This window comes from Chiloscyllium plagiosum, unplaced genomic scaffold, assembly GCF_037043375.1.
Source record: "Chiloscyllium plagiosum isolate Xiang-an unplaced genomic scaffold, Cpla_swu_hap1 HiC_scaffold_4, whole genome shotgun sequence".
Classification (NCBI taxonomy): domain Eukaryota; kingdom Metazoa; phylum Chordata; class Chondrichthyes; order Orectolobiformes; family Hemiscylliidae; genus Chiloscyllium; species Chiloscyllium plagiosum.
In genome coordinates this window covers 19,635,733-19,653,746 of record NW_028270142.1, presented here as the reverse complement: position 1 = coordinate 19,653,746, position 18,014 = coordinate 19,635,733, and the positions used below count along the sequence as shown (strand labels likewise).

General features: G+C 40.8%; 1 protein-coding gene across 30 annotated transcripts in view; it reads left to right on the top strand.

The window, feature by feature from the left end:
- Positions 1–73: 73 nt before the first annotated feature.
- The window catches only part of LOC122549365 (band 4.1-like protein 3), a 180,268-nt gene continuing 162,327 nt past the window's right edge, over positions 74–18,014 (top strand). For 16 of the 30 annotated variants that reach the window (XM_087986013.1, XM_043689079.2, XM_043689071.2 and 13 more), the window contains exon 1: positions 75–225. The gene's annotated coding sequence lies outside the window, so the exon portion shown is untranslated. Of the gene's footprint in view, positions 226–731; positions 1,009–1,044; positions 1,265–18,014 lie in introns of those variants that run through there. The other 14 variants (XM_087986006.1, XM_087986008.1, XM_043689073.2 and 11 more) reach the window with 5 other exon arrangements.

The following is an 18,014-nucleotide window of genomic DNA, read 5'->3' as shown; positions in this document are numbered from 1 at the left end:
GGTGGGAGGAATGGTAGCGGGCAGGGGGAGGGGCAGGAGTAGGGGGAGTGGGAGTCGGGGAGGGGAGAGTTGAGAAGGAGGAGGAGTGGAGACACCGGGAGGAGGCTGGGCGCTGTGATTGTTGTTATTGGGCGACATTGCCGGCTGTTGGAAGCCGCTCGGAGCCAGGGAGAGGGGGAGCTGCTGGTCCCCGGGCTCCGCTCCGCTGGGAGGGGGACGCTCAAGGTAATGACTGAGCCGCCGCCGCTTTCTGCCCCTTGCCGCGGGCGCCTAATCTCAGAGAATGTCCCTATCTCCCATCCCCCTGTCCCTTGACCCTGACAGCTCTCTCTTTCACTCGGTAAGATGTGGGCATTCAGTGGCGATGCTGAGCTGTATAGGGCTCTCTCTGCTCTAGAGACACTGTATCTGTGTGTCTCTGCAGGTCGCTTTCTCTCTCTGTCTGTAGCAGTGGGACTGGGGACAAATAAACCAACACATTGCCCTTGGTTCAGCCCCCCCCGAGCTAATCCAGTGTCGGCTGTCCCACATTTAGAGCCACTTCCATTGGAAGTGCATGGATTCAATCGAATAAGGAATTGAAATTGCAAATAGGCTGTTTAAAAATAAATACAACAATGTGTTTGTGTCGTCAACCCTAAATGCTTGTTCCCGTGGTTTATCAATTTTTTTTCCCCAGACGTTCTGTGTAGCATTTTGTGTCTGACTGCAGATTTGTCTATGTGTTACTGCACAGTTTTAGTTAAAAAGAAAGGGGGGAGATCCCTTGGCGTGATTCGTTTCTTTTTGGTCAGTCAGATGAGTTGCAGGTTTGATTGTTTCCCGGTTGCCAGCAGTTCTGCAATGCGGTGGGTGTGGTGTGGAGTCAATGGCAGTTTGTAGCCCGCTGCAGTGACAGCACACTCCGGGCCGCATCGTAAATGATACAGGCTCCTGCCACCACCTCTCACTCTATTTCCCGTAGCAGGCAAGGGAAGGCTGACTTTCACCTCTCACTTCCTCTCGCTGGTAAGTTTCACAACATATGGTAGCCATCAGGAGAGACCTTTTCTTGAAAGTGGCCGGGAATCCATCTTTGGAAACTTGCATCACATTTCAACTTTGGTTCTGCTTCATATTTCCGAGGAAGGTTGCATTTCATAGTCTGAAGTGCTCTTGCCGTCCATGAGAATGCCTGCTGTTCATATATCTAATGTATCAGAGAACTACCAGGTCTGTTGAAAGATGATGTGGCTGTAAGTCGACATGCTAACTGTAAGTTACAGTAAGTTACATTTCTTAAATTATAGACTGTTTAAAACATTATGGATGCTGAATTTTCGCTAATTATCTGTTGGTATCTTCAGTTTAAGGTTCAAGATAGGAAAATTTCAACAATGAGACTTGATTTCATTGATGCTGCTACTTTTTATTGAATTTAAATCTACTCTTGGAAATCCAAGCTTAATTTTTCTAAATTACAATGGAATCTAGCTAATTATTTAACTGCAGCATAAACTGAAAAGATCTGGGGGTAAAATTGCCAGAAGACCAATCTTAAATGTATTCATATACTCTGTTCCAAAGAAGGATTTCAGGATTAAATCTGTACTTGGCAATTATTTTGAGGGAAAATACACACTGCTTTTGTTTGGCCAATATAATATTTCAAATGCTTTCAATGTGAACATTTAATAGGGATAGTGCTATGGAAGAATTGTTTGTGTGTTTTTTTTGCATTTTGTTTTTATGTGAACTGCCTGACCTTGAAATTTCACTTAAGGATAATGCCTATACAGCAGCAGCATCAGTTCCTGGTGTATTCATTTAGATTGAGCTCCCTTGGAATATTTTCTGTTTTCATCTTTTTTTTTTCTTGACAAATAATTGTGAATATTACATTGCTATAGACAGAAGTGAAGCAGCTGCCATAAGTAAATCCACCAGAGGCAACATAACTTCTGGCACGATGTCTTCCTTTGACCTGGTTACTCATTGTTCTGAAAGATATTCTATCTGAAGGGCATGAAAGATTCACAGACTGGAGCATTTCCTTGTGTTAGTTACTGTATGTTATTCACAGGTGCATTTGCCTATTTAATAAAAATGATCCAATTTACATACTTCAATGCCCAGTTTTCATTCTCTGCAATAGAAATGGAAGGAATCTTGGGCTATTCTTTTACATTAGCCAAACTGATTTGACTTCAGACTTGTTAAAAGTAGTAAGTGGCAGCCTAATACCATAGCTAATTTTGAACATTCCACGTGACTGATATATAAACAAAATTTGATAGTTTTGGAAACATATATTAGATGTTTTGATATCTGATTTAAACTGTGTAAAATTGTGGGTGAAACTGGGAGAATCATGATACAAAACAAATATTTCGTACTTCAGGTGGATCGTGTTGCTTTGATATTTAATTATTTTTGGAGATAATCATTAATGTTGAAGAGCTTGGAGACTGCACCTTTATAACAGGATGAAAAAAATAAAAGCATTACATTATACTCCTGCCTTAAAGCAGTCGTATTGTTTTGAACATTGAAATTATTCTTGCATGCACTATTAAGTCTCACAAGGAACTGTTTGTTTCTTGACCTAATTCAAATTTATTTCAAGCAGACATTCTGGTAGAAGATTGTTTTGACTTTTTCAGGTGTAATTATTGATGTTCTTCATTTGCAGGCAATATATTTTTGATTCACAGAACTGTCTATACAAAGAAACACTGAATTTGCATTTTGAAAGTGATTGGCGATTTTTTTTTTGAGACAACAATTTTCTCTTCTTTTCACACACAGCTGTTCAGCTTCTAGCATCAAATAACATTCCCTCCAGTCGTGTCCTCACTTTGTCGCCAGAATTCAGATCCAATACCCTTGACAGATTTATTCAGCCGATTAAAGTACTTAGCGTGCAATGATTGGTCGTTGCTGAGATCTAAGTCTTGAACAGATGTTGACGGAGCAGTGTCAGTCTTTAGTGGACTTTTTAACTCTACTGCAGGAAATCCAGCCTGGATGGGGGGGGGTGGGGGGGGAAGGGTGTAAATTAAATGCAGTGTGATAAAGCCCTTGGGACCCTGCTCCCTTCCTGTGAGATTAGATTTTAATCTGTTTTCAAAGAGAATGTGAGACACCATTGGAAAACAAAAGTGTGTTGTGCTGTAAATGTGCAGGTCTAGTCTAGCCGACTGCAATTTCAGCATGTTGGAGGGTTTCTCATTAAGAAGTCGAGTGAGATCTCTTGTTGGATTTTAACAAGGTTGTCTCATTTGACTACCTACCCTGCTCCTACCGGGTCCCTCTTTCCCAATTCCAAACCCTGTCTCAGCATGCATCTTTTCCAGAAGAACTCGCTGCTTTGGGATATCCCAGAAGTGATCGACATTCTTGGTGCAGTTACTGTTTTTTAAAGAGGAGTCAAAACGTGTGGTGCTGGAAAATCATAACCGGTCAGGCAGCATCCAAGGAGCAGAAGGGTTGGCGTTTTGAGCATAAGCCCTTCATCAGGATTCCTGATTCCTGATTCCTGATGAAGAGCTTATTCTCAAAACATTTACTCTCCTGCTCCTCGGATGCTGCCAGACCAGCTGTGCTTTTCCAGCACCACACGTTTTGACTCTGATCTCCAGCATCTGCAGTCCTCACCTTCTCCCAGTTTTTAAAGAGGAACCTGTGTACCTGAACAGGCCCTTTGCAAAAACCAGGATGCCAGCTAGTGCCAAGGTTGGCAAACTCAGGTGGCTGGAGAAATGCACAGCACTCTAGGAGGAAGTTCAGTGACCTGCTTCGCTCTGCCATCCTCTGATACCCGCTACTTCTCTGCCATTTTACCCATCCCTCACGAATGCTCATGCTCTATTCACTCACAATTGCCTGTAGCTTTTTCTCTCACTTGCACTCACTGATCCCAGCATTTGATGTGCTCTGTGCTGCTTATCCACTTCTCATTGGCACCAAAATTAATAGCTGTGCCACCCACTTCCAACTCCCTTCCTTGCCTCTTTCTCATTGCTGAAGAAAAATAGCCACAATCAGGCAGAAATAGTCAAGATGCTGGGCTGCCTGACATTCAGCCTGTCACATGGAGAGGATTCTGACCACCATGAACAGCAGGCTATGTCCAAGCCCCTGGACTGGTGTTGCAGGCTGCCCTGAGTTATTGTTCTGAGACCCTTTTCCTGAAGTTTATCCTCCTTGATTTGAATGAGGACTGCTGACATCTACGCCAAGCTTCCTGGCTTTGTCTGTGGTAAAGAGCATGGCAGTTCAGTTGGACTGTGACACTGTTATTTGACTGAGAGGCAAAGCATCAAAGGCAAGGCAGCAATAGTATGCGCATCCAATTCCGTTCAAAGTGAGGGAGCGCTGTGACGGCAAGCAAACAGCATCGGGCTGGAGCTTGGTATGGTCCATGAGCTGGTTGCATGTCCATGAGGACGGTGCCATTGCTGCAGCATTACAGTGATAGTTACCACTGAGCCTTGAGATGCACTATTGAATGCAGGATTGTACTGTATGTGGATTGGAGATCTGTCATGAGGGTTCTTAAAGGCTGGCACATGTGGGTTGCTAGTGGATGTGGGATACATGTGGTTGGTTCCCATGGAGCATGCCCTGAGATGTTGGTGCCTGGAGGTCTTTTGGAGTAAGCAGCAAGCTGAAGTCATCTGATACCCACACTGACTTACATGTCAAGAATTCTTGGCGTTCAGTTTGTTCGCATTGGGCAGTAGGATGAGAAGTTGTGTATTAATCAATTGAGATGTGCAGATAATAAGGTCATTATTAAGCATTTAATAGGCAATTCCCCACACCCTGGGAGAATCTTGCCTTGTTACCTGGAACTGAGTTAAAAGATGCAACGAGTTGCACCCAATTTTGAGACAGACGACACGAGATTTCTTGGGCAATTCTGCCACAGGTTTTGCTGCAGCCAAGTCATTTCTGGTCCCTGTCCGATTCTGTTTGTCTGACTCACCAGGACTGTTTGTTTCTCCAGGCGGTTACTGGTCAGATAGTGGATTTGGGTGGGCAACTGACAACCTCCATATGAATGAGGCCTTTAAAATTACTTGTGTGGCGGGATGCCATAAAGCAACATCAATCTCAGATTTTATGCGCCCGATACTTCAGTGGGCAGATTTTTGGATTGACATTATTTTCTATTTTTAGTTTGTTTACTAGGGATTGATACATTTGGAAATTTGAGGGAGGTGGGAGTATAAGTGAAGTGGGTGTTTAAGGCAACGATCTGAAACATGGCAGGAAGCGGAATCATTGTATCAGCAATGTTGCTGAAAGTGCTTGATGTGAGGTTGCCAAATAACTATGCAGTCTAATGTTGGAGCAATTCTTTGAAGCTATCAACCTGCATGATTATTCTTTACTGTGACTGTTTGATTAGTTCATGTTGCTTTCCTCTGTATATTCTCAGTAATGGAAGACTGCATTTATAGTGTATTCTACAGTTGCCAGTAAAATTTCAGTGGAAGGGCTTACTGCAAATCATATTCCAAAGAGAGGGATCTGGTTTGTAAGAAGGAGATAAGTACAAGAGGGTATACTTGTGATGGTTTAAAATGGATGGCAGTGGGTGGGAAGCCTGTTTTACATCTCTTTTCATTGAAGTCATTAGAAATGTTTTAAAACTGCTGAGATTTACAAGAGGCTGCTGACTCATCTCATATTTAGAGGTTAATTTTGGCTGTATTCATATCCATGTGAAATGATTGGCCAATAATGTCGACTTGGACACAATTGCCCAATCAAACCCATGTTGTACTAATTTTCAGAAATATGCTCAAGTTTCTGTTCAAACTCATTTGCATATCAACAAATGTAAAAATTGTTATAAATGATATAATCAAGCAGTATTTAGAGGCTTAGAAAAATTGAATTCAAAATAAAACTGGATATTGTTAAGAGGCACAGTTTATGGGAAAAAGCAGAAAATGGGTTTTTCTCAACAGTTAAGCATTTTTAGTTAGTGTGTAGTCCACCACCTGTGAGTAACTAGATTTTAAAAACTGAAAATGACTTTAACAAAAACTATACAGAGCTGTTTACTAGTTACACTGGGGTACAGTAATTAGGTTTTTTTAAAAAAGTTGGAGGCTGTTGAAATGTACCATTAATGTCCCCACAGCAAAAGAAAGCTTCAAAGACCTTCCCAAAAACCCACAAATGAGTGCAGTTGATGGAAATTCTGAATGATAATTAATTCAGTCTGTTGGCTTGGCCACTTCAGTGAACAGAGCCAGCTTCTTGTACAATTTGCAAAAAAAAAAGTCTCTCACTGCTGGGTGCAATTTGAGTTGGAAATTCCTTCAACTGTGCTTGTTTAGTTGATTTCAGGTGAATTGCACTGGAAAAAAAAAGCCAATATGCCCGAACAAAATTCATCATTTGTCGTGGTTCATGGTGGAAGTCATTCACATTCAATAGAGAAGAGAATGTGTCAGAGAATTTCTTTAATGGCTAACTGACTGTTAATGAATAGTTTAATGTTTATTTAATTTATTTAGTCTTAGCATCAGCACTTTTAGCATTTGACTGAACTCAGAAAATTAAATATGAACCAGCAGACATTATCAATATTCTTTGATAACGTTCCTCTTGACCCAGTTCTTTCTCTCTGGCTGATGTGAGCTCAGGCATGGTTGCACAATCCTACTAATCATTTCTTACAAGAGCACGTCTTCACTTTTTTTTGTGCGTTTCTGTGATCAATGATTTCATAGTTGACCTATTTCCTCTACCTCTTTCAGCAGTTTTGTCAGATGGTAATGTTTAGGTTTTGGAGATTAGGGAGGCATGCTTTTTTCCAGCGAAACTAAAGGATGAAGAGATGAAGCTGTGTGGAAGTTGCAAAAGGAAGTCAGGGAAGAGTAAACAAAGTGAAGTGAACTTGAATAAACAACAAGGTAGAAATTGATACGCGCTGTTTAAGGCATAAACAATTTCAGGAGCTTCAAGTCCTGGTCTGGTATACTCAAAAATGGTCTTTGTGGCAGAATAGTTATCAACAGTTAATTAGTCAAGCAGCAATTTGTGGTACTGGATGGAAGAGGTCAAAGAATGAGCAAGGCTTTAGTGTAGGAAAGAAGTCAGTAGGTAAGAAAGAGGGTCTGTAGGTGGAAACTTATTAGAAGTTGGTGATAGGAATCTTGAATTCAGATGTGAACAACATCAGAGATGTTCTTTTGCAATGGTAGGAAACAGGAAGAGTGGTAGTTCCTACTTGAAAAGGCAAGAGATGTAAAGATACTTCTAACCAGAGACAGGGAAAGAGACACACTCTGGGTAGAACACAAGCAAATGGAGTACACCATGGATGCTTGGTAAGTGATCCAGTCGTCAAGGAGTAGGAAAGTTTATTGAGACAAAAGCCTCCAATACCGAAACTTGTCTGATCCAGTATTCACCTGGACCATGTAGGCTGCTAATGTTATTGGTCGAGGAGTTCGAGATTGGGATTTTACAAAGATGGCTTGGAGACTGCAGTAGTAGAATTTTTAGATGATTTCACTCTGATGAACAGTAGGTAAGGGAAAGAGAAACCTGGGGTATGCAGTTGGATCTTTTTCTGCCATGTGGGACGAACGGTAGCTGGCCACATTAAAATGCACTGGCTCCTCCAACAAACTGAACAAGCAGTGCTGTCACAATGAGTCAGCTCATGGAAGAGGTGGATAGGTTTGGTGCATCTTCCAAGATGAGATGACAGAGCACATATCTGTCAACATAGGTCTACCAGAATAGTTAAGTGACAGAAAGCTGGTAATCGAATGCCTTCCTTTTAAAGTGGAAAAGACTGGGACAGGAAGACAGATATTCACAAACAAAAATCAGCTGCTGACTTTAAAATTATAGATATGTTGTACAAGTAACTTGTGCAGACAACGACATGCAGTTGATATTTTCTTAGTTGTAATTATTATCATTTTTACTGCCAACTGTCCATTTGATCAATAATATAAGAGTATGATTTCTATATGTGTTTGATTTCTAAGACAGATATAGACTTGCTTAATGGGTTTGTTGCTATATAGGTTAACAGCTGGTATGTTTTGTCTTGTATTTTATTTAACTGTTCAGGACTTGGACATATATCATCTTTTGGCATATTTTACCCACCCAGAACAGCAGGAAAAGACGGTACAATTTGATATGCGAAATGATTGCATAATACAGGGTGACCTGTTGTGGACCAGACCAGACTAGACCCTAGACCCTATAAGTCTTTCTTATTTTGAAGCTAGATGTGAAGTGCATGTTTCAGATGTGATGTGACTGGCCAAACTACTTGACATTAAGCAGAGAACAATTTATTTAAACACTGCAGTTAAAATACAAACAAAAAGAAGACAAGTTCAGAAGAACTTAACTATTGGAAAACTTAACTGAATAATAGATACAGTAGCCATTACTAATTAACTGTTCCAATATAATAACATCCCATAAAGACTCTCGTTGGCAAAAAGTTAAATTCAGAAACAGATGCATACATGAAGGTCTCCAATCCAGGACGAAACAATATCGAGAGATTTCAGAGAAGGTAGCAGGTAGGAATCATTTGCTGAAACTTCCAACCCTTCTGCGACCCCAGACAACTTCTGACTGCTCCAGCTGAAAAACAAAACTGGAAAGTCTGGTCTGTGAGAACTGACCACTCACCTTCCATTGTTACAAATGGTTTTTTAAAAACAAATCTGAAGACTCCTAAATTATTCACTTCATCTGTCTCCAGTAGCCAGTTTGGAACCTCTGCCTTTACAACCTCTCATCAAAATAAAACCCAGTACAAAATAATCTTCTTAAAGTGGCAGCATTGTCACAGACCGTATGGGTGAACAAATAATACATCAAGTGGTATTTTAATATTTCATGTAACAATCACCTCTAATATAGGGTCATTTGTCTTTTCCTTTTTCTACCTTGTGTGTGGAAAAATGGATCATGTTCTAAATTTGTTGTGATACAGATTCCGTTTTTTGCTTTAACCCTGTAAATCTGGGGTGAACAACACCCATTGTCGCAAGGACCACTGGGGCAGGAACATTGCTTGAAGGTTAATGTAAACCTTCTGGACATGGCTTAGTTGAAAGAATGTCATACTAAAAAGCATTTAGTTATAAAGCTATAGTTATAAATATTGATTATTTTAATATCTAAGGTCCTGAAAATGTATGATTACATTTTGTGCCTACTAAATAATGTAGGATTACATTTAGTACAGAATGAGATCTGCCAATTCAGGACATTCTTGCTTTTAATGGAAAGACTGGCTTCAGAAGAAGGTGAAATAATACAGTCAACCCATTAGTAAGTCTGTGACAGCTGAAACTTGAAATTATAGGTTGCCTGGCTTCCTGGGATTATTAAATGCAATAAAATGAATGAGGAAGAGTATAACTGACAGCTGTTGGCTCTTGAGCAAAACACTGCGTGATAAAGACCATGATAAAGATAGGAAAAGGGTCTTTTCTCTTGATGTTTCCTATTGTTGCAGCTTGTGTGTGCATGCCCCATTTAAGCAGCATTTATTATTCACATATGAAGGCCATATTTTATATGAAACTTTGGAGAATTATTTTGGTGTTGGCAAATTGGATATGCACATATGGTCTCACTAGATTCTTTTATCAGAATAAATTAACTTGAACTTTTTATTATGCTGGGATTGTCTTTACTTTTGGGAATGCTGTTGATGTGAGTTACAGTTGTTCAGACATATGATTGCTTTTTAAAAATTTGTTCTGGCAATGTAGATGACCTATGCATGGCTGGCATTTATTGCTACTGTCTAGTGGTACTTGATAAGGTGACCCTGAACTTTGAATCATTGTGATGGTGGTACTTCCAACCGTTACACAGAGAATTTCAGAAATTTGATCTTTTGATGATGGAGAAATGGATGTATTGTGTAGCTGGGGAGTGAGGGTTGAGGGTGACTCTTAATAGTGATCCTATGCACTTGCTTGCATCTAGGAAGTGGATTAAGTGGGTTTGGGAGATGTTGCTGAAGAAGTGTAAGCAAGTTGCAGCACTGAATCGTGTGGAAACGTACACACCATTGCTATGGTCTTCTGGTGAAAGAAGCAGATGCTTAAAACATCTGTGTTGCAAGCTCCTTAGCAACTCAAAGTGAGATATTGTTCAGGTTGCATTGCCGGCAATAGGAATTGGTAGTGGAATGATCAGCAGTTAGACCCTCTTCTTACCACATGATGGAGGGTTGTTGGTTGATGGAGCAGTTGAAGATAATTAAGCTTCATATGCTGTCTTGAGAGCAATTCTTTGTCATGTCCTGGTCTCAGTAACCACAACCATCTTCCTTTGTTCTACAATGACTCCCAGCAGTAAATGCTCTTTGCTTCATTTAATTACTAGTGCCCCTTGATGTCACACTCGATCACATGCAGCCTCAGTTTTAAGGGCTTGGGGCAGTAATGTACTTCTCTTGTCTAGTATTAATGCTCTTCTATTCATATTTAGATTAAAGTTGCAATGAGGTCTGTAGTCTGGTGGTCCTGGCAGAATGGAAATTGAGCACTAGTCAAGTGTGTGTGCTATTTATAGTCTCAGAATTATTCAACACAGAAACAGATCCTTTGGTCCAACTCGTCCACACTAATCTCATAATCTAGACTGATCAAGGTCTATTTACCAACATTTGGCCCATATCCCTCTTAAACCCTTCCTATTCATATACCCACCCAGATGTCTTTTAAATGTTGTAATTGTACCCACCTCCACTATCTCCTGTCGCAGCACATTCCATACACGCACCACCCTCTACATTAAAAGATTGCCCCTCTGAACCCTTTTAAATCTTGCCCCTCTGACCTTAAATGTATGCCCTCTAGTTTTGGACTCACCAACTGTGAGGAAAAAACCTTATCTGTTTACCCTATCCATTCTCCTTATGATTTTATAAACCTCTACAGTGGTATAACCCTCAGCCTCCAGTGCTTCAGGGAAACCAGTCCCAGCATATTCAGTCTCTCTCTATAGCTCAAACCCTCTAACCCTGGCAAAATTCTTGTAAATCTTTTCTGAAGCCTTTCACGTTTAACAGCATACTTCCTATAGCTGGGTAACCAGAATTGAATGCAGTATTCCAAATGTGGCCTAACCACTGTCCTGTACAGCTGCATCATGACCTCCCAACTCCTATACTCAATGCTTTGACCAATAAGGGCAAACGTGCCGAACACCACCATCACTATCCTGTCCATCTGTGACTCCACTTTGAAGAAACTAAATGCCTGCACCCCTTGGTCTCATTTTTTGGCAGCGTTTCCCCAGGGCCCTGTCATTAGTGTACAAGTCCTGCCCTAATTTGCCCCACCAAAATGCAACACTGAATTGATCAATGTTTTAATGGTACAATATTTACAGCTGCCTATGCTCCGTCCATTTCGAATTCACATGACCCCTGTTGTTGACTTGATTGCTCATTCACTTGTTGAGTTTTTGTAAGAATGTGATGGTAGCATGTGGGTTCACACCAATGGTTTTCTCACATTTTCAATGGTCTAAGGATAATTGTCCAAAGAGAGAGACAATAAGGTCAGCCTGGTGCTCATTGGTTAGCTGTGATGAAGGTGCTGATGAAGAGCTTTTGCCCAAAACGCCAATTCTTCTGCTCCTTGGATGCTGCCTGACATGCTGTGCTTTTCCAGCATCACACTCTCGACAGTGGTTAGCTCTGCCTCCCATCACCAGGGACCCAGTTTTGATTCCAGCCTCAGGCGGCTATCTGTGTGGAGTTTGCACATTCTCCCCTCATCTGCGTGGGTTTCTTGCGGGTGCTTCGGTTGCCTTCCACAGTTCAAAGATGTGCATTGGCCATGCTAAAATTGTCCATGGTGTTCAGGGATGTGTAGGTTAGTGGCATTAATCATGGGAAATGTACAGTGGTAGGGTGGAGGAATGAGTCTGGGTGGGTTACTCTTAGGAGGATCGGTGTGAACTTGTTGGGCCAAATGGCCTGTTTCCAAACTGTAGGGATTCTATGATGGTCAATAATTTGTCACTATGTAGAAAGACCTTTCTCAGTGACACTGGAGTTGCAGTGGCTTTGTCTTCACAGCCACCAAATGTTGTATATTTTCTGGGAATCTGAAATTGGAATATCAAGGCAATAAAGTGACTTGTGCTGATTTTGTCGCTCTGTGAAGTAGCAGCCTTATTTTTTTTTTGGAGCCATTGGAAATCCAATGAAGCAAACCAGCATTCACATTCATGATGCAGAGCTGAGAGTTTTGGTTCTGGATCGCAACTGCTTTTAGCACCAGAGCAATTGTACTGGGTATTTTATTTTAGAAATAGATCATTCTTTTAGTTAACAAACTTGATTTGTGTGAGCATATCAAGTTTTATGATTTGGTTAATGTTACACCTTGTTTCAGATGATACTCCAAAGTTCAACATTTTGACTTGACTAGTGACCAAGTTTCTGTGCTTCTCAACAAAACACAGTTCATTTGCTTCAGTTTCCTCTGACCTGAAACTGCAAGGCTGTTTGTTTGAAGTTGCCCAGCACCTGAGCAATAGAATCAGCACTCTCGTTCTGTCATGTATACATCTTGGCATTTTGCCTAGGGGGTGGAAAGTACATGTTTGCCTGGCAGTGGCTGCTCCAATTGGGGAAGTCAAAAAGTTGGAAGAAATAATTTGTAACAAGCTTGTTGGAGGAGGCTAGGAATTCTGTTGATACAGGATTGCAACAGCTTTTACTCGAAAACACATTTGCTATTGTAGAAATCAGAGGAGGTGTATTGCCTTTAGAAAAGAAGGCACTAACTTAGCCGTAATATCACTGAATCTACTACAAGATGATTAGTGGTTTAGATGGGGTTGACCATGAGAACCTTTTTCCACGTATGGAGTCAGCTATTACGAGGGGGCATAGCTTTAAATTAAGGGGTGGTAGGTATAGGACAGATGTTAGTGGTAGATTCTTTATTCAGCGAGTCGTGAGTTCATGGAATGCCCTGTCAGTAGCAATGGTGGACTCTCCCTCTTTATGGGCATTTAAACGGGCATTGGATAGGCATATGGAGGATAGTGGGCTAGTGTAGGTTAGATGGGCTTGGATCGGCGCAACATTGAGGGCCAAAGGGCCTGTACTGCGCTGTATTTTTCTATGTTCTATGAATTAGTCAACCAGAACCTCAGACTAAAGTTCTGGGGACATGGTTCATACTGTGTGATGGTAGATGGAAAATTTGATTTCAATTTTAAAAACCCTTAAATTTGAAGCTAGCCTAATTGTGACTATGTAGCTATGATCAGTTAATGTTAAAAACTCATCGTCTGGTTCAACTTATGTCCTGTAGGGAATAAAATGTGCTGTCCTTACCTGGTCTGATCTAGCTGTGACTACAGGCCTCCAACGTTATTGTTGACTCTGAACAACACTCTGGCAGTTGTGAAAGGCATTAAATGTTGGCCTTGTCACTGACCCCGACGTTTCATGAATGAATAAATGAAGCTTTTTTTTTGAAGGAAGATTGCATCCAAAGGTCCCATAATAGGTGATTTCCTTGGAGTCACGTTATTTAATTGTGGAATTGGATTTTTTTTGATATTTCTAACAGTGGGTTGCATCAGCACCAACTTTCTCAATATCTAAGTATCGCTGTCTAATACTTATAGAACCAAGATTAAATATTTAAAACTTTATACAGTTTTCAGCTGTTGCTATCAGCTCTGAAACAGTGCAACACAAGACAGTCATATGCATTATAACAGTGTTGAATTTAATTGACCTATCCAATTATTGTACAAAAGGAGTGAAGTATAATTGACTTGTGGAGCATCTTGGATTGTTTAGGTCATACCCAGAAAACGAAGCGGAAAAAAAATACCCACCATGACAATGATCAGTTGGTTACTTTTTGGGAACTTCGATTTAAGGGCTAAATTTTGGTCGTAACAGTGGCAGAATTGTCCTGCTGCTATTTAAACATTTGTCCTGTGATCTTTTATATTCAACTGAAAAACTGTCCTAATCTCTCAATTAAATGGTGGCACCTCTGCCTTTGCAGCAAATGTTCAGCACCGCACTGAGGTATTATCCTCGATAATATGCCCAACTCTAGGCATGACCCTGGAAAGTCGCAAGACTGAGTGAAATCTATGTTTTAATCACTGTGAGGTCACTTTTACGTCAAAATGCAATGTCAACTGCAATTGTCTGTTGCATACTCTCATGCATACATTTTCTTTTTATTGGGATCTTTGCTAGCAAAGTAAAGCTCATAAGTAGTTATTTTACTTGGGGTTAAACTTTCCCCATCCTTATATCATTTATGAATGCCTAATGACTCCATTGTCATCTTTGTCCAGTGCCTGCAGTACTTTTAACATGAGAATACTTTTGGTTACCAAATCAAAGTACCAATTCCTTTACCATCCCTACTGATCTGGGGCAGCGACTTATGTTGTTAGAATAATGTTTACCATTTGTCCTTCTCAGCATACAGAGGCATATTGCAAATCTGTTTAGCATAGTCACTGGTGCAGCAGATGTCTACATCTCATTAATATAAGTTTTATAAGTGTGTTTGTTATTTAAGTCTTGTCTTTGGCTTCAACAGTAGGCACATACATCACCTTCAGTTAACCTGGTTTTTACAACTCCTGTGACTGCGGCAAATTCTTCAAGTAAACTGCGAGCGTTCTATTCCTAGTCTGGGTTAGGTCGTCATGAAGCCCCAATCTTCTCAACCTACCCTATTGTCAGAGTCATGGTAACTCTCACACCCTCTCCCTGATGAGAGCCTCGCCTGTGGTCCTCTGGAAGTCCAGTGACTTTCAGGTTATTTCTGTTTCACACCCAAGGAATGTAGCATATACCCTGGTACATCTAAATAAAATTCAACCACCTAATCTAATCTGTGCCAGCAGTGTGTTTATCAGTGTGTTAATCCTTTTTTGTTTTATGGATACCTGACAGCTCGTGAATTCAGAATGCTGATCAAACAGCATTTGTCTTGAATGCTATTGAGTTTCTTTAGTGTTCTTGGACCTGCAATCGCCCAAGAAAAATCAAGTGTATTACATCATGACTGTGACTTGCGCCTTTGTCAGTGGACAGACAGGCAGACAGACAGACAGAATCAGGAGGTGAGCCACTCACCACCAAATACTTAATCTGGTGCAGCCAAAGCATTTGAGGCTTGACCGATTAGGTTTCTGGTCATTATTGACCCTTGGGATGTTGGTTGCAGATGGTATGAGTGGCAAGGCATGTTAAGAGTGGCAAACATGTTAGGAGGCTTGGGTTAGATGCTTTCTTGTTGGAGAAATCATTGTTTTGTATTTGTATGGCGCAAATGTTGCCCATCATTTCTCAGCAGAAGTTGTTTAATCCTGACTGCATTGTTTTAGTGATTTATGAATGAAGTTGAATATTGTATGGTTGTTCGTGAGCAGGCCCACTTCTGATGTTATAACATGAAAGCAGCTAAAGATGGTTAGACCTAGATGTCTTGCAGATATACTTTGGGGCTTATGTGAATGTCCTCTAATTACCACAGTGATCTTTGTGACATGCATGACCCCAGCCAGTGGAGAGAGTTTTCCCTAAACTCTATTTTGCAAAACTTGTTGCTGCCAAATTCAGCAAATGCTGCATTGCTGGTGCGCCCACTTTTATGTGCCCGCTAGAATTCAGCTTATGCCCATGTTTGACCAAGTCAGTCATACAGTTAGCACTGAGTGATCCTGGCTGAACCCATGCTGCATATTGGTGAGGTAGTGCCATGTGATATCTGACTTGCAGAATAGCCGGTAGACACCTAAGTCATGGGGTTGAAGTTGTCTTCCTTTCTGTGGTGAGTATACCTGACCACGTTTTCAGTTGAATAAAACCAAAATATTGTGGATACTGAAAACATCAAATAAAAACCAAGTCCTGCCTGGAGAGTTCCTGCCAAATCTGCTGAGTTTCTTCAGCACTTCCTGTAATTTAAATTTTCCAATTGCTCTATCATGTTCCACACCCACAGTACTACAGTTGGGTTATTGGAGCCCATTGTCTCTGTTGTTTTAAAACCTGAAAGAGGTATAAGTAGACATTAGTTATAGCAGTTTTTTTTAAAAAACAAAAGTCTTGTCACGAGCATAATCCAGAAATATTGGAAGTTGAAACACACTAATAAGCAGGAATGGTGTGGGATATGAACAGTTGAAGCTGACTGTTTTAATATTAAAACAAAGTAGATGAAAGAAGATGTAGCACATAAGCACATGCAGTATAATTTTTTTAAAAATCTTGGACCATTTGAATTCTACTGTGGAGGGTCCATTTTGCTGCTTGTATTTAGAGCCCTCAGAAATTATCTATGCATTGTCACATTCCTTTGACAAAAAAATCTGTTTTTTGCATTTATGTGAAGGTAAAGTGTAATTATATTATTCAGAATACTTTTGAATGGGAGCACAACTGAAGTTGTGCTGTTTACTAGCTTTGCAAAACTGCAACCAAACAGCTTTTGGTTTCAACCCACAAATGATACCATCTTGAACTTCCAGTTCAAAATCCATAAACATAGCTATAAACTTCGAAGAATAGGTTGCCTCCGTGCTGCTACAGTGTCACACTACACAATATTGGGGAAATGAAAACCAAGGCTGAAAATGTGTTGCTGGAAAAGCGCAGCAGGTCAGGCAGCATCCAAGGAGCAGGAGAATCGACGTTTCGGGCATAAGCCCTCCTGAAGAAGGGCTTATGCCCGAAACGTCGATTCTCCTGCTCCTTGGATGCTGCCTGACCTGCTGCGCTTTTCCAGCAACACATTTTCAGCTCTGATCTCCAGCATCTGCAGCCCTCACTTTCTCCCCGAAAAGAAAACCAATGGCCAGCAAAACCAAGATTTGAATTAACAGTTGGATTGGGGAAGTATAGTGGAATAGTAGACCTTTAATCACAAAGGTACTGTATTTTCACATGAAGACCTTGTTCATTTCTCATTACAACTTTCACAGTCCCTGCTTTGTCTATTTTGATTTCTTTCTATTTCAGCTCCACACCTCAGGGAAATTGGGCCTTTCTCATTTATTTTGTCACCTAGGGTATGGAATCATCTTGGTTGTGTGTTTCATTGAACCTTTCCAAATGCACTTGCATTCTATTCAGAGTAAGCGACCCAAAACTGCTCATGCCATTGTGGATTGGTGGTAAATCCCTTTTATCATTGTGTGATTGGATAGTTTCGTGAATCAGACTAATCGTGAATAACCTCCCTGGAAATTGGATACCCATTACATGTTTATTTTAGAACTGTCAGGAATTTATAATTCCAAATTAAGGTTTCTGTTTCGGCCCAAGTTTATGTCTATGTATCTGATATTCAGATATTTCACAAATGGTGTTGGTTTTTACGATGTAACAATTTATTTAGCTTTTGCTTTACTGAAGCTGAAGTAACTGAAAATACCAGAAAGTTATGGATCAGTCAGGATGTGAAAGGAAAGGATGGGTTAATATTTCAGGCGAGTTACTTTATCCAAGGAACATGGCAACTTTTGCTTCGAGAATTTTTATTGCCACCCCTCCATTTATCTCGAATTTCCCCCATTTCCTTGAACCTCTGAAATGTTTTCTCCTCTATTCAAATCAATGATTTCAACAGAATTAATGTCCCTATTGGGGACTGTGCTTTCAGCTAATAAGGCCCCAGCATGGTGGTTCAGTGGTTAGCGCTGCTACCTCTCAGCATCTGGGACCCAGGTTCGATTCCAGCCTCGGGTGACTGTCTGTGTGGAGTTTGGACATTGCCCGTGTCTGCATGTGTTTCCTCTGGGTGCTCCAGTTTCCTACCACAATCCAAAGATGGGCCGATCAGGTGAATTGGCCATGCTAAATTGCCCATAGTGTTCAAGGATGGGTAGTGTAGATGCATTAGTCAGGGATAAATGTAGAGTAATGGAGAATGGATTGAGTGGGGTACTCTTCGGAGGATTGGTGTGGGCGTGTTGGGCTGAAGGGCCTGGTTCCACACGATAGG